Below are 16,364 nucleotides of genomic sequence, written 5' to 3' on the forward strand. Positions count from 1 at the left end.
ACAGAGTAAGTGAAGAGAACCGTAGCCTGTGCGGTAAGAGGTGCGCTTTGAATGCTACTGTTCCGGGTTCGAACCCCACTACTACCACCATTCTTTTTCTTTTACTAAGTCGTCCCAGCAGCGCATTATTTAAGTAGTGTTTAAAATCACCTCCTAACACCAACGGGCACTGTGGCGACACAGTGCACTGGATCGTTCGCTTGCGTGCGTTCTAGAGCTGGGAGACCCGGTTCGAATCCAGCCCCGTACCAAAGGGACATGACTTTTACTGCTAGCACCAGTAAGTGATTGGGGTCCGTCATGTCTCTCCCCAAATTAGGGTAGGGTGATTATTCCGGGTCGGAAAGTAAAGGAGGGGCCGGGACTAGCCATCCCTTAAGGGTTCTAATGGGTGATCACCACGCTGGTTTCGATCAGACTTTGAGTCCCCTGAATGCCTGGTCGTCACTCTAACTAACTTTCTGCACAAATTTGTTTTAACTTTAAAAAACATTTTTAAAGATATATTGATTATTTAATGCTATGATAATTTCTTTCCGCTCATTTTTAAAGGAACGTTATATAATTTGTAAGAAAGCAAAATCGTGGTAAGTTTTGCATTTTTGATGAAATTTGGATAAAATCAAATGAATTCGCAAGGGGTAAGCCTTGCATTTTTTATAAATTTTTTGGTAAAATCAGATGAAATCGCCGGGAGTAAGCCTTGCATTTTTCCTGAAATTTGCGATTTTAGCCCATTTAAAAAAAAAAACGCGAGTTTATCTAATTTGAGCCAAATTTCTTCACAAATATAAGTTATAGGCCTACCCCTTGTGATTTTATCTATTTTTAGCCCAATTTCATAAAAAATGCAAGGCTTACTCTTTTTCTGAATTCATCTGATTTTAGCAAAATTTCATCCAAACAGCTAGGCTTACCCCTAGCGTTTTCATCTGATTTTCGCCCAAGATCAAGAAAAATGCAAGGCTTTACCCCTTGTGATTGTATCTGATTTTGGCAAAATTTCAGGACAAATGCAGACTTACCCCCTGCAATTTTATCTATTTTTAGCCCAATTTCAAGAAAAATGCACTTATGATAAAATTTTGATAAAATCAATTAAAAACGCAAGGGGTAAGATCTCCATTTTTGAAGCACTTGGGATAAAATCAATTAAAAACGCAAGGGGTAAGTCTTGCATTTTTGATGAATTTGGGCTAAAATCAGATGAAATCGTAAGATTTTATTGAAATTGGGCTAAAACCAGATAAACTCGCAAGCGGTAAGCCTTGCAATTTTGATAAAATTTGGCTCAAATCAGATAAACTCGCAAGGGGTTAGTCTTAAATGTTTGATGACATTTTTCAAAAATCAGATAATCTCGCAAGAGGTAAGCCTTGCATTTTTGATGAATTTAAAACGCAAGGGGTAAGCTTTGCATTTTTGATGAAATTGGTCTAAAATCAGATAAACTCGCCTTGCATTTTTGATAAACTTGGGATAAAATCAAATAACATCGCAAAGGGTAAGCCTTGCATGTTTGATGAAATTGGGCAAAAAACAGATAAACTCGCAAGGATTAAGCCTTGCATTTTTTATGAAATTTGCCCCAAATCAGCTAAAATCGCAAGGGGCCTTCCAAGTTTTATAAAATTGGGCTCAAATCAGATAAACTCGCATGGAAGTCTTGACTTTTTTAATAAATTTGGCTAAAATCAGATGAAATCGCAATGGGTAGCCTAAATGTTGCATTTTAAATGAAATTGGGCTAAAATCAGATAAACTCCCAAGGGGGAAGTCTTGCATTTTTCATGAAATTGGGCCCAAATCAGATAAAATCACAAGGGGTAAGCCTTGGTTTTTTTTTGATGAAATTGCGCTAAAATCTGATAAAATCGCAAATGCATTTTTGATGAACTGGGGATAAAATCAGATAAAATTGCGAGGGGTAAGCCTTCCATTTTTGATGACATTGGGCTAAAATCAGATGAAGTCGCTAGGGGTTAGTCTTGCATATTAATGAAATTGGGCCCAAATCAGATAAAATCGTAAGGGGTAAGCCTTGCATTTTTAATGAAATTGGGCTAAAATCAGATGAAATCGCAAGGGGTAAGCCTTGCTTTTTTAATGAAATTGGGCTAAAATCAGATGAAATCGCAAGGGGTAAGCCTTGCATTTTTGATGAAATTGGGCTAAAATCAGATGAAATCGCAAGGGGTAAGTTTTGCATTTTCGGTAAAATTGGGCTAAAATCTGAAAAAAAAAACGGCTTAAGTTGGGCTTAAATTATATGTGGTTAGCCTTGCATTTGTTTTAACTTTAAAAAACCTTTTTAAAGATATGGATTATCTAAAGTTTTGATGATTTCTTTCCGCGGTGGTAAGCCTTGCATTTTTGATGAATTTGGGATGAAATTAAAGTCACCTGGAAGTGGTATTTTTTCAAAATAAAGTTTTGTCACTAATATATGTGTTTTGTTGGAAATGCAAGGCTTACCCCTTGTGATTTATCTCATTTTGGCCCAATTTCGTTAAAAATGCAAGACTTACCCCTTGCAATTTCATCTGATTTTGGCCCAATTTCATTAAAAATGCAAGACTTACCCCTTGCGATTTCATCTGATTTTAGCCTGATTTTATCAAAAATGCAAGGCTTACCCCTTGTGATTTATCTCATTTTGGCCCAATTTCATTGAAATGCAAGACTTACCCCTTGCGATTTCATCTGATTTTAGCCCAATTTCATCAAAAATGGAAGGCTTATTTATCCTTCGTGATTGTATCTGAGTTATCCCAATTTCATCAAAAATGGAAGGCTTACCCCTTGCGATTTCATCTGATTTTATCCCAAGTTCATCAAAAATGCAAGGCTTACCATTTGCAATTTTATCTGATTTTAGCCCAATTTCATCAAAATAAACAAGGCTTACCCCTTGCGAGTTTATCTGATTTTGGTCCAATTTCATTAAAAATGTAAGAGATACCCCTTGCGAGTTTATCTGATTTGAGCCCAATTTTATAAAACTTGCAAGGCTTACCCCTTGCAATTTTAGCTGATTTGGGGCAAATTTCATCAAAATTGCAAGGCTTACCCCTTGCGATTTCATCCGATTTTAGACCAATTTCATCAAAAATGGAAGGCTTGCCCCTTGCGTTTTTAATTGATTTTATCCCAAGTCTTTCAAAAATGCAAGGCTTACCCCCTTGCGATTTTATCTGATTTGGGCCCAAATTCATTAAAAGGGCAAAACTTACCCCTTGGGAGTTTATCGGAGTTTAGCCCAAGTTGCATCAAAAATGCAAGACTTACCCCTTGCGTTTTATTTTATTTCAGCCCAACGTTTTCATCGAAGATGCAAGGCTTACCCCCTTGCGTTTTCAATTGATTTTATCCCAAGTGCTTCAAAAATGCAAGGCTTACCCCGTGTGATTTTATCTGATTTGGGCCCGATTTGCAAAACTTACCCCTTGCGAGTTTATCTGATTTTAGCCCAATTTAATTAAAAAAGCAAGGCTTACCCCTTGCGATTTATCTGATTTTGTCCCAATTTCATTAAAAATGCAAGACTTACCTCTTGCGATTTCATCTGATTTTTAGCCCAATTTCATCAAAAATGCAAGGCTTACCCCTTGTGATTTATCTCGTTTTGGCCCAATTTCATTAAAAATGCAAGATTTACCCCTTGCGATTTCATCTGATTTTAGCCCAATTTCATTAAGATTGCAAGGCTTACCCCTTGTGATTTATCTGATTTTAGCCTGATTTCATTAAAAATGAAAGACTTACCCCTTGCGATTTCATCTGATTTTATCCCAATTTCATTAAGATTGCAAGGCTTACCCCTTGTGATTTATCTGATTTTGGCCCAATTTCATTAAAAATGTAAGACTTACCCCTTGCGATTTCATCTGATTTTAGCCTGATTTTATCAAAAATGCAAGACTTACCCCTTGCGATTTCATCTGATTTTATCCCAATTTCATTAAGATTGCAAGGCTTACCCCTTGTGATTTATCTGATTTTGGCCCAATTTCATTAAAAATGTAAGACTTACCCCTTGCGATTTCATCTGATTTTAGCCTGATTTTATCAAAAATGCAAGGCTTATTTATCCCTCGTGATTGTATCTGAGTTATCCCAATTTCATCAAAAATGCAAGGCTTACCATTTGCGATTTTATCTGATTTTAGCCCAATTTCATCAAAATAAACAAGGCTTACCCCTCGCGATGTTATTTAATTTTATCCCAAGTTTATCAAAAATGCAAGGCTTACCCCTTGCGTTTTTAATTGATTTTATCCCAAGTGCTTCAAAAATGCAAGGCTTAACCCTTGCGATTTTATCTGATTTGGGCCCAAATTCCTTAAAAATGCAAGACTAAGGCTACCCCTTGCGATTTCATCTGATTTTAGCCAAATTTAACCAAAAATGCAAGACTTTCATGCGAGTTTATCTCATTTGAGCAAATTATAAAACTTGCAAGGCTTACCCCATGCGAGTTATCTGATTTGAGCCAAATTTGATAAAAATTGCATGCTTACTTCCTTGCGATTTTATCTGGTTTTAGCACAAATTCATCACAAATGCGTTTCATCTGATTTTAGCCCAGATCTATCAAAAATGGAAGGCTTACCCCTTGCGATTTATCTGATTTTAGCAAAATTTCAGGAAAAATCCAAGGCTTACTCCCAGCAATTTTATCTTTTTTTAGCCCAATTTCAAGAAAAATGCAAGGATTACCCTTTGATTTAAACAAAATTTCAGGAAAAATGCAAGGCTTACTCCCGGCGTTTTTTTTAGTTTTTTTTTAGCCCACTTTCAAAAAAAGTGCATGGTTTACCCCTTGCGATTTTATTTGATTTTATCCCGAATTTCATCAAAAATGCAAGGCTTACCACGATTTTATTTTCTTGTAAATTATGTAACGTTCCTTTAAAAATGAGCGGAAAGAAAAAATTAAAACATTAAATAATCAATATCTTTAAAAGGGTTTTAAAAAGTTAAAACAAATTTGTGCAGAAAGTTAGTTAGAGTGACGACCAGGCATTCAGGGGACTCAAAGTCTGATCGAAACCAGCGTGGTGATCACCCATTAGAACCCTTAAGGGATGGCTAGTCCCGGCCCCTCCTTTACTTTCCGACCCGGAATAATCACCCTACCCTAATTTGGGGAGAGACATGACGGACCCCAATCACTTACTGGTGCTAGCAGTAAAAGTCATGTCCCTTTGGTACGGGGCGGGATTCGAACCGGGTCTCCCAGCTCTGGAACGCACGCAAGCGAACGATCCAGTGCACCGTGTCGCCACAGTGCCCGTTGGTGTTAGGAGGTGATTTTAAACACTACTTAAATAATGCGCTGCTGGGACGACTTAGTAAAAGAAAAAGAATGCTGGTAGTAGTGGGGTTCGAACCCGGAACAGTAGCATTCAAAGCGCACCTCTTACAGCACAGGCTACGGTTCTCTTCACTTACTATATGAAAATAATGCAATCTTATGCAACGGTATCGGTCCTGTTTTTATACGTTATAATTAAAGACGATCTTCGAAGTGATGACGCAATCGAAGGCAATAAAATTACCTTTTTTCTGATCACGTGCGTCAATTTGTTTTAGTTGCAACGTTCACTTCCCTTCCCCTGTTTTCGGGAGTAAATGATGAAACCATGACATGAAGGGGGCTGTTTACAAACTGTTCGAGTAGGTCTAAGTCATCATTTTGAAGCTAGTCTTTTATTCTAACGGATCAATCCGATACACCAGACTTCATTATCTCTACGGACGGCTAAGGGTACCGCAACCCATGTGGTAAAAGGAGGTATTTCAATGGTACTGAACCCAGGTTCGAATTCTACTGCAACAAATACTTTTATTTTTTCTGAAGCCCGGTTCAAACCCCTTGGCAATTTTATCTAGTTTTAGCCGAATTTCATGAACAATTGCAAGGCTTACCACATGCGATTTTATAAAATTTTAGCCCAACTTCATCAAAATTGCAGGGCTTTTATACCCCTTGCGTTTTTTTCTGATGTTAGCTCCTCATTGCTTCCAAATAGCAAGGCTTACTATCTTACGGTTCTATCTGATTTAAGCCCAATTTCATCAAAAATGCAAGGCTTACCCCTTGTGATTTCATCTGATTTTAGCCCAATTTCATTAAAAATGCAAGGCTTACCCCTTGTGATTTATCTCATTTTCGCCCAATTTCATTAAAAATGCAAGACTATACCCTTTGCGATTTCAACTGATTTTAGCCCAATTTCATTAAAAATGCAAGGCTTACCACTTGTGATTTATCTGATTTTGGCCCAACTTCATCAAAAATGCAAGGCTTACCCCTTGCGATTTCATCTGATTTTAGCCCAATTTCATTAAAAATGCAAGGCTTACCCCTTGTGATTTAACTCATTTTGGCCCAATTTCATTAAAAATGCAAGACTTACCCCTTGCGATTTCATCTGATTTTAGCCCAATTTCATTAAAAATGCAAGGCTTACCCCTTGCGATTTCATCTGATTTACGCCTGATTTCATCAAAAATGCAAGGCTTACCCCTTGCGATTTCATCTGATTTTAGCCCAATTTCATAAAAAATGGAAGGCTTACCCCTCGTAATTGTATCTGATTTTATCCCAATTTCATCAAAAATGCAAGGCTTACCCCTTGCGATTTCTACTGATTTCATCCCAAGTTCATCAAAAATGCAAGGCTTACCATTTGCGGTTTCATCTGATTTTTGGCCAACTTCATCAAAAATGCAATGCTTACCCCTTGCGATTTCATCTGATTTTAGCCCAATTTCATTAAAAATGCAAGGCTTACCCCTTGTGATTTATCTCATTTTGGCCCAATTTCATTAAAAATGCAAGACTTACCCCTTGCGATTTCATCTGATTTTAGCCCAATTTCATTAAAAATGCAAGGCTTACCCCTTGTGATTTATCTGATTTTGGCCCAATTTCATCAAAAATGCAAGGCTTACCCCTTGCGATTTCATCTGATTTTAGCCCAATTTCATAAAAAATGGAAGGCTTACCCCTCGTAATTGTATCTGATTTTATCCCAATTTCATCAAAAATGCAAGGCTTACCCCTTGCGATTTCTACTGATTTCATCCCAAGTTCATTAAAAATGCAAGGCTTACCATTTGCGATTTTATCTGATTTTAGCCCAATTTCATCAAAATAAACAAGGCTTACCCCTTGTGAGTTTATCTGATTTGAGCCCAATTTTATAAAACTTGCTAGGCTTACCCCCTTGCGATTTTAGCTGATTTGGGGCAAATTTCATCAAAAATGCAAAGCTTACCCCTTGCGATTTCATCCGATTTTTGACCAATTTCATCAAAAATGGAAGGCTTGCCCCTCGCGATGTTATTTGATTTTATCTCAAGTTTATCAAAAATGCAAGGATAACCCCTTGCGAATTTACCTGATTTTAGCACAATGTCATCAAAAATGCAAGGCTTACCCCTTGCGTTTTTAATTGATTTTCCCCAAGTGCTTCAAAAATGCAAGGCTTACCCCTTGCGATTTCATCTGATTTTAGCCAAATTTAATCAAAAATCCAAGACTTTCATGCGAGTTTATCTGATTTGAGCCCAATTTATCAAAAATGCAAGACTAAGGCTACCTCTTGCGATTTCATCTGATTTTAGCCAAATTTAATCAAAAATGCAAGACTTCCATGCGAGTTTATCTCATTTGAGCCAATTATAAAACTTGCAAGGCTTACCCCTTGCGATTTTATCTGATTTGGGCCAAATTTCATCAAAAATGCAAGGATTACCCCTTGCGAGTTTATCTGATTTTTGCAAAATTTCATCAAAAATGCAAGGCTTACCCCCTGCGAATTTATCTAATTTGGGCCCATTTCAATAAAAATGCAAAACTTACTCCTTGGGAGTTTATCTGATTTTAGCAAAGTTTCATCAAAAATGCAAGACTTACCTCTTGCGATTTCATCTGATTTTAGCCCAATTTCATCAAAAATGCAAGGCTTACCCCTTGTGATTTATCTCGTTTTGGCCCAATTTCATTAAAAATGCAAGACTTACCCCTTGCGATTTCATCTGTTTTTAGCCCAATTTCATTAAGATTGCAAGGCTTACCCCTTGTGATTTATCTGATTTTAGCCTGATTTCATTAAAAATGCAAGACTTACCCCTTGCGATTTCATCTGATTTAAGCCCAATTTCATCAAAAATGCAAGGCTTACCCCTTGCAATTTCATCTGATTTTATCCCAATTTCATCAAAAATGCAAGGCTTACCCCTTGCGATTTCTACTGATTTCATCCCAAGGTCATTAAAAATGCAAGACTTACCATTTGCGATTTTATCTGATTTTAGCCCAATTTCATCAAAATAAACAAGGCTTACCCCTTGTGATTTTATCTGATTTTGGTCCAATTTCATTAAAAATGCAAGACTTACCCCTTGCGAGTTTATCTGATTTTTGCAAAATTTCATCAGAAATGGAAGGCTTACCCCTCGCGATGTTATTTAATTTTATCCCAAGTTTATCAAAAATGCAAGGCTTACCCCTTGCGTTGTTAATTGATTTTATCCCAAGTGCTTCAAAAATGCAAGGCTTAACCCTTGCGATTTTATCTGTTTGGGCCCAAATTCCTTAAAAATGCAAGACTAAGGCTTTTCTTAAAAAATGCAAGACTTTCATGCGAGTTTATCTCATTTGAGCCAATTATAAAACTTGCAAGGCTTACCCCTTGCGATTTTATCTGATTTGGGCCAAATTCCATCAAAAATGCAAGACTTACCCTATGCGAGTTATCTGATTTGAGCCAAATTTGATAAAAATTGCATGCTTACTTCCTTGCGATTTTATCTGGTTTTAACACAAATTCATCAAAAATGCGTTTCTTCTGATTTTAGCCCAGATCTATCAAAAATGGAAGGCTTACCCCTCGCGATTTATCTGATTTTAGCCCAATTTCATTAAAAATGCAAGGCTTACCCCTTGCGATTTCATCTGATTTACGCCTGATTTCATCAAAAATGCAAGGCTTACCCCTTGCGATTTCATCTGATTTTAGCCCAATTTCATAAAAAATGGAAGGCTTACCCCTCGTAATTGTATCTGATTTTATCCCAATTTCATCAAAAATGCAAGGCTTACCCCTTGCGATTTCTACTGATTTCATCCCAAGTTCATCAAAAATGCAAGGCTTACCATTTGCGGTTTCATCTGATTTTTGGCCAACTTCATCAAAAATGCAATGCTTACCCCTTGCGATTTCATCTGATTTTAGCCCAATTTCATTAAAAATGCAAGGCTTACCCCTTGTGATTTATCTCATTTTGGCCCAATTTCATTAAAAATGCAAGACTTACCCCTTGCGATTTCATCTGATTTTAGCCCAATTTCATTAAAAATGCAAGGCTTACCCCTTGTGATTTATCTGATTTTGGCCCAATTTCATCAAAAATGCAAGGCTTACCCCTTGCGATTTCATCTGATTTTAGCCCAATTTCATAAAAAATGGAAGGCTTACCCCTCGTAATTGTATCTGATTTTATCCCAATTTCATCAAAAATGCAAGGCTTACCCCTTGCGATTTCTACTGATTTCATCCCAAGTTCATTAAAAATGCAAGGCTTACCATTTGCGATTTTATCTGATTTTAGCCCAATTTCATCAAAATAAACAAGGCTTACCCCTTGTGAGTTTATCTGATTTGAGCCCAATTTTATAAAACTTGCTAGGCTTACCCCTTGCGATTTTAGCTGATTTGGGGCAAATTTCATCAAAAAAGCAAAGCTTACCCCTTGCGATTTCATCCGATTTTTGACCAATTTCATCAAAAATGGAAGGCTTGCCCCTCGCGATGTTATTTAATTTTATCTCAAGTTTATCAAAAATGCAAGGATAACCCCTTGCGAATTTACCTGATTTTAGCCCAATGTCATCAAAAATGCAAGGCTTACCCCTTGCGTTTTTAATTGATTTTTCCCCAAGTGCTTCAAAAATGCAAGGCTTACCCCTTGCGATTTCATCTGATTTTAGCCAAATTTAATCAAAAATCCAAGACTTTCATGCGAGTTTATCTGATTTGAGCCCAATTTATCAAAAATGCAAGACTAAGGCTACCTCTTGCGATTTCATCTGATTTTAGCCAAATTTAATCAAAAATGCAAGACTTCCATGCGAGTTTATCTCATTTGAGCCAATTATAAAACTTGCAAGGCTTACCCCTTGCGATTTTATCTGATTTGGGCCAAATTTCATCAAAAATGCAAGGATTACCCCTTGCGAGTTTATCTGATTTTTGCAAAATTTCATCAAAAATGCAAGGCTTACCCCCTGCGAATTTATCTAATTTGGGCCCATTTCAATAAAAATGCAAAACTTACTCCTTGGGAGTTTATCTGATTTTAGCAAAGTTTCATCAAAAATGCAAGACTTACCTCTTGCGATTTCATCTGATTTTAGCCCAATTTCATCAAAAATGCAAGGCTTACCCCTTGTGATTTATCTCGTTTTGGCCCAATTTCATTAAAAATGCAAGACTTACCCCTTGCGATTTCATCTGTTTTTAGCCCAATTTCATTAAGATTGCAAGGCTTACCCCTTGTGATTTATCTGATTTTAGCCTGATTTCATTAAAAATGCAAGACTTACCCCTTGCGATTTCATCTGATTTAAGCCCAATTTCATCAAAAATGCAAGGCTTACCCCTTGCAATTTCATCTGATTTTATCCCAATTTCATCAAAAATGCAAGGCTTACCCCTTGCGATTTCTACTGATTTCATCCCAAGGTCATTAAAAATGCAAGACTTACCATTTGCGATTTTATCTGATTTTAGCCCAATTTCATCAAAATAAACAAGGCTTACCCCTTGTGATTTTATCTGATTTTGGTCCAATTTCATTAAAAATGCAAGACTTACCCCTTGCGAGTTTATCTGATTTTTGCAAAATTTCATCAGAAATGGAAGGCTTACCCCTCGCGATGTTATTTAATTTTATCCCAAGTTTATCAAAAATGCAAGGCTTACCCCTTGCGTTGTTAATTGATTTTATCCCAAGTGCTTCAAAAATGCAAGGCTTAACCCTTGCGATTTTATCTGTTTGGGCCCAAATTCCTTAAAAATGCAAGACTAAGGCTTTTCTTAAAAAATGCAAGACTTTCATGCGAGTTTATCTCATTTGAGCCAATTATAAAACTTGCAAGGCTTACCCCTTGCGATTTTATCTGATTTGGGCCAAATTCCATCAAAAATGCAAGACTTACCCTATGCGAGTTATCTGATTTGAGCCAAATTTGATAAAAATTGCATGCTTACTTCCTTGCGATTTTATCTGGTTTTAACACAAATTCATCAAAAATGCGTTTCTTCTGATTTTAGCCCAGATCTATCAAAAATGGAAGGCTTACCCCTCGCGATTTATCTGATTTTAGCAAAATTTCAGGAAAAATGCAAGGCCTACTCCCGGCGATTTTATCTTTTTTTAGCCCAATTTCAAGAAAAATGCAAGGATTACCCTTTGTGATTTTATCTGATTTAAACAAAATTTCAGGAAAAATGCAAGGCTTACTCCCGGCGTTTTTTTATTTATTTTTTTAGCCCAATTTCAAGAAAAGTGCATGGTTTACCCCTTGCGATTTTATTTGATTTTATCCCGAATTTCATCAAAAATGCAAGGCTTACCACGATTTTATTTTCTTGTAAATTATGTAACGTTCCTTTAAAAATGAGCGGAAAGAAATCATCATAGCATTAAATAATCAATATCTTTAAAAATGTTCTTTAAAGTTAAAACAAATTTGTGCAGAAAGTTAGTTAGAGTGACGACCAGGCATTCAGGGGACTCAAAGTCTGATCGAAACCAGCGTGGTGATCACCCATTAGAACCCTTAAGGGATGGCTAGTCCCGGCCCCTCCTTTACTTTCCGACCCGGAATAATCACCCTACCCTAATTTGGGGAGAGACATGACGGACCCCAATCACTTACTGGTGCTAGCAGTAAAAGTCATGTCCCTTTGGTACGGGGCGGGATTCGAACCGGGTCTCCCAGCTCTGGAACGCACGCAAGCGAACGATCCAGTGCACCGTGTCGCCACAGTGCCCGTTGGTGTTAGGATGTGATTTTAAACACTACTTAAATAATGCGCTGCTGGGACGACTTAGTAAAAGAAAAAGAATGCTTGTAGTAGTGGGGTTCGAACCCGGAACAGTAGCATTCAAAGCGCACCTCTTACAGCACAGGCTACGGTTCTCTTCACTTTCTCTATGAAAATAATGCAATCTTATGCAACGGTATCGGTCCTGTTTTTATACGTTATAATTAAAGACGATCTTCGAAGTGATGACGCAATCGAAGGCAATAAAATTACCTTTTTTTCTGATCACGTGCGTCAATTTGTTTTAGTTGCAACGTTCACTTCCCTTCCACTGTTTTCGGGAGTAAATGATGAAACCATGACATGAAGGGGGCTGTTTACAAACTGTTCGAGTAGGTCTAAGTCATCATTTTGAAGCTAGTCTTTTATTCTAACGGATCAATCCGATACACCAGACTTCATTATCTCTACGGACGGCTAAGGGTACCGCAACCCATGTGGTAAAAGGAGGTCTTTCAATGGTACTGAACCCAGGTTCGAATTCTACTGCAACAAATACTTTTATTTTTTCTGAAGCCCGGTTCAAACCCCTTGGCAATTTTATCTAGTTTTAGCCGAATTTCATGAACAATTGCAAGGCTTACCACATGCGATTTTATAAAATTTTAGCCCAACTTCATCAAAATTGCAGGGCTTTTATACCCCTTGCGTTTTTTTCTGATGTTAGCTCCTCATTGCTTCCAAATAGCAAGGCTTACTATCTTGCGGTTCTATCTGATTTAAGCCCAATTTCATCAAAAATGCAAGACTTACCCCTTGTGATTTCATCTGATTTTAGCCCAATTTCATTAAAAATGCAAGGCTTACCCCTTGTGATTTATCTCATTTTGGCCCAATTTCATTAAAAATGCAAGACTATACCCTTTGCGATTTCAACTGATTTTGGCCCAATTTCATTAAAAATGCAAGACTTACCCCTTGCGATTTCATCTGATTTACGCCTGATTTCATCAAAAATGCAAGGCTTACCCCTTGCGATTTCATCTGATTTTAGCCCAATTTCATAAAAAATGGAAGGCTTACCCCTCGTAATTGTATCTGATTTTATCCCAATTTCATCAAAAATGCAAGGCTTACCCCTTGCGATTTCTACTGATTTCATCCCAAGTTCATCAAAAATGCAAGGCTTACCATTTGCGGTTTCATCTGATTTTTGCCCAACTTCATCAAAAATGCAAGGCTTACCCCTTGCGATTTCATCTGATTTTAGCCCAATTTCATTAAAAATGCAAGGCTTACCCCTTGTGATTTATCTCATTTTGGCCCTATTTCATTAAAAATGCAAGACTTACCCCTTGCGATTTCATCTGATTTTAGCCCAATTTCATTAAAAATGCAAGGCTTACCCCTTGTGATTTATCTGATTTTGGCCCGATTTCATCAAAAATGCAAGGCTTACCCCTTGCGATTTCATCTGATTTTAGCCCAATTTCATAAAAAATGGAAGGCTTACCCCTCGTAATTGTATCTGATTTTATCCCAATTTCATCAAAAATGCAAGGCTTACCCCTTGCGATTTCTACTGATTTCATCCCAAGTTCATTAAAAATGCAAGGCTTACCATTTGCGATTTTATCTGATTTTAGCCCAATTTCATCAAAATAAACAAGGCTTACCCCTTGTGAGTTTATCTGATTTTAGTCCAATTTCATTAAAAATGCAAGACTTACCCCTTGCGAGTTTATCTGATTTTTGCAAAATTTCATCAGAAATGGAAGGCTTGCCCCTCGCGATGTGATTTAATTTTATCCCAAGTTTATAAAAAATGCAAGGCTTACCCCTTGCGTTTTTAATTGATTTTATCCCAAGTGCTTCAAAAATGCAAGGCTTAACCCTTGCGATTTTATCTGATTTGGGCCCAAATTCCTTAAAAATGCAAGACTAAGGCTACCCCTTGCGATTTCATCTGATTTTAGCCAAATTTAATAAAAAATGCAAGACTTTCATGCGAGTTTATCTCATTTGAGCCAATTATAAAACTTGCAAGGCTTACCCCTTGCGATTTTATCTGATTTGGGCCAAATTTCATCAAAAATGCAAGACTTACCCCATGCGAGTTATCTGATTTGAGCCAAATTTGATAAAAATTGCATGCTTACTTCCTTGCGATTTTATCTGGTTTTAGCACAAATTCATCAAAAATGCGTTTCATCTGATTTTAGCCCAGATCTATCAAAAATGGAAGGCTTACCCCTCGCGATTTATCTGATTTTAGCAAAATTTCAGGAAAAATGCAAGGCTTACTCCCGGCGATTTTATCTTTTTTTAGCCCAATTTCAAGAAAAATGCAAGGATTCCCCTTTGCGATTTTATTTGATTTTATCCCGAATTTCATCAAAAATGCAAGGTTTACCCCTCGCGATGTTATTTGATTTTTATCCCAATTTCATCAAAAATGCAAGGCTTACCCCTTGCGATTTCTACTGATTTCATCCCAAGGTCATTAAAAATGCAAGGCTTACCATTTGCGATTTTATCTGATTTTAGCCCAATTTCATCAAAATAAACAAGGCTTACCCCTTGTGATTTTATCTGATTTTAGTCCAATTTCATTAAAAATGCAAGACTTAGCCCTTGCGAAATTATCTGATTTTTGCAAAATTTCATCAGAAATGGAAGGCTTGCCCCTCGCGATGTTATTTAATTTTATCCCAAGTTTATCAAAAATGCAAGGCTTACCCCTTGCGTTTTTAATTGATTTTATCCCAAGTGCTTCAAAAATGCAAGGCTTAACCCTTGCGATTTTATCTGATTTGGGCCCAAATTCCTTAAAAATGCAAGACTAAGGCTACCCCTTGCGATTTCATCTGATTTTAGCCAAATTTAATCAAAAATGCAAGACTTTCGTGCGAGTTTATCTCATTTGAGCCAATTATAAAACTTGCAAGGCTTACCCCTTGCGATGTTATCTGATTTGGGCCAAATTTCATCAAAAATGCAAGACTTACCCCATGCGAGTTATCTGATTTGAGCCAAATTTGATAAAAATTGCATGCTTACTTCCTTGCGATTTTATCTGGTTTTAGCACAAATTCATCAAAAATGCGTTTCATCTGATTTTAGCCCAGATCTATCAAAAATGGAAGGCTTACCCCTCGCGATTTATCTGATTTTAGCAAAATTTCAGGAAAAATGCAAGGCTTACTCCCGGCGATTTTATCTTTTTTAGCCCAATTTCAAGAAAAATGCAAGAATTACCCTTTGTGATTTTATCTGATTTAAACAAAATTTCAGGAAAAATGCAAGGCTTACTCCCGGCGTTTTTTTTATTTTTTTTTTAGCCCAATTTCAAGAAAAGTGCATGGTTTACCCCTTGCGATTTTATTTGATTTTATCCCGAATTTCATCAAAAATGCAAGGCTTACCACGATTTTATTTTCTTGTAAATTATGTAACGTTCCTTTAAAAATGAGCGGAAAGAAAAAATTAAAACATTAAATAATCAATATCTTTAAAAGGGTTTTAAAAAGTTAAAACAAATTTGTGCAGAAAGTTAGTTAGAGTGACGACCAGGCATTCAGGGGACTCAAAGTCTGATCGAAACCAGCGTGGTGATCACCCATTAGAACCCTTAAGGGATGGCTAGTCCCGGCCCCTCCTTTACTTTCCGACCCGGAATAATCACCCTACCCTAATTTGGGGAGAGACATGACGGACCCCAATCACTTACTGGTGCTAGCAGTAAAAGTCATGTCCCTTTGGTACGGGGCGGGATTCGAACCGGGTCTCCCAGCTCTGGAACGCACGCAAGCGAACGATCCAGTGCACCGTGTCGCCACAGTGCCCGTTGGTGTTAGGAGGTGATTTTAAACACTACTTAAATAATGCGCTGCTGGGACGACTTAGTAAAAGAAAAAGAATGCTGGTAGTAGTGGGGTTCGAACCCGGAACAGTAGCATTCAAAGCGCACCTCTTACAGCACAGGCTACGGTTCTCTTCACTTACTCTATGAAAATAATGCAATCTTATGCAACGGTATCGGTCCTGTTTTTATACGTTATAATTAAAGACGATCTTCGAAGTGATGACGCAATCGAAGGCAATAAAATTACCTTTTTTCTGGAGTTGCTGGTCACGTGCGTCAATTTATTTCAGTTGCAACGTTCACTTCCCTTCCCCTGTTTACGGGAGTAAATGATGAAACCATGACATGAAGGGGGCTGTTTACAAACTGTTCGAGTAGGTCTAAGTCATCATTTTGAAGCTAGTCTTTTATTCTAACGGATCAATCCGATACAC

This window comes from Asterias rubens, chromosome 4 (genome assembly GCF_902459465.1).
Source record: "Asterias rubens chromosome 4, eAstRub1.3, whole genome shotgun sequence".
Lineage (NCBI taxonomy): Eukaryota > Metazoa > Echinodermata > Asteroidea > Forcipulatida > Asteriidae > Asterias > Asterias rubens.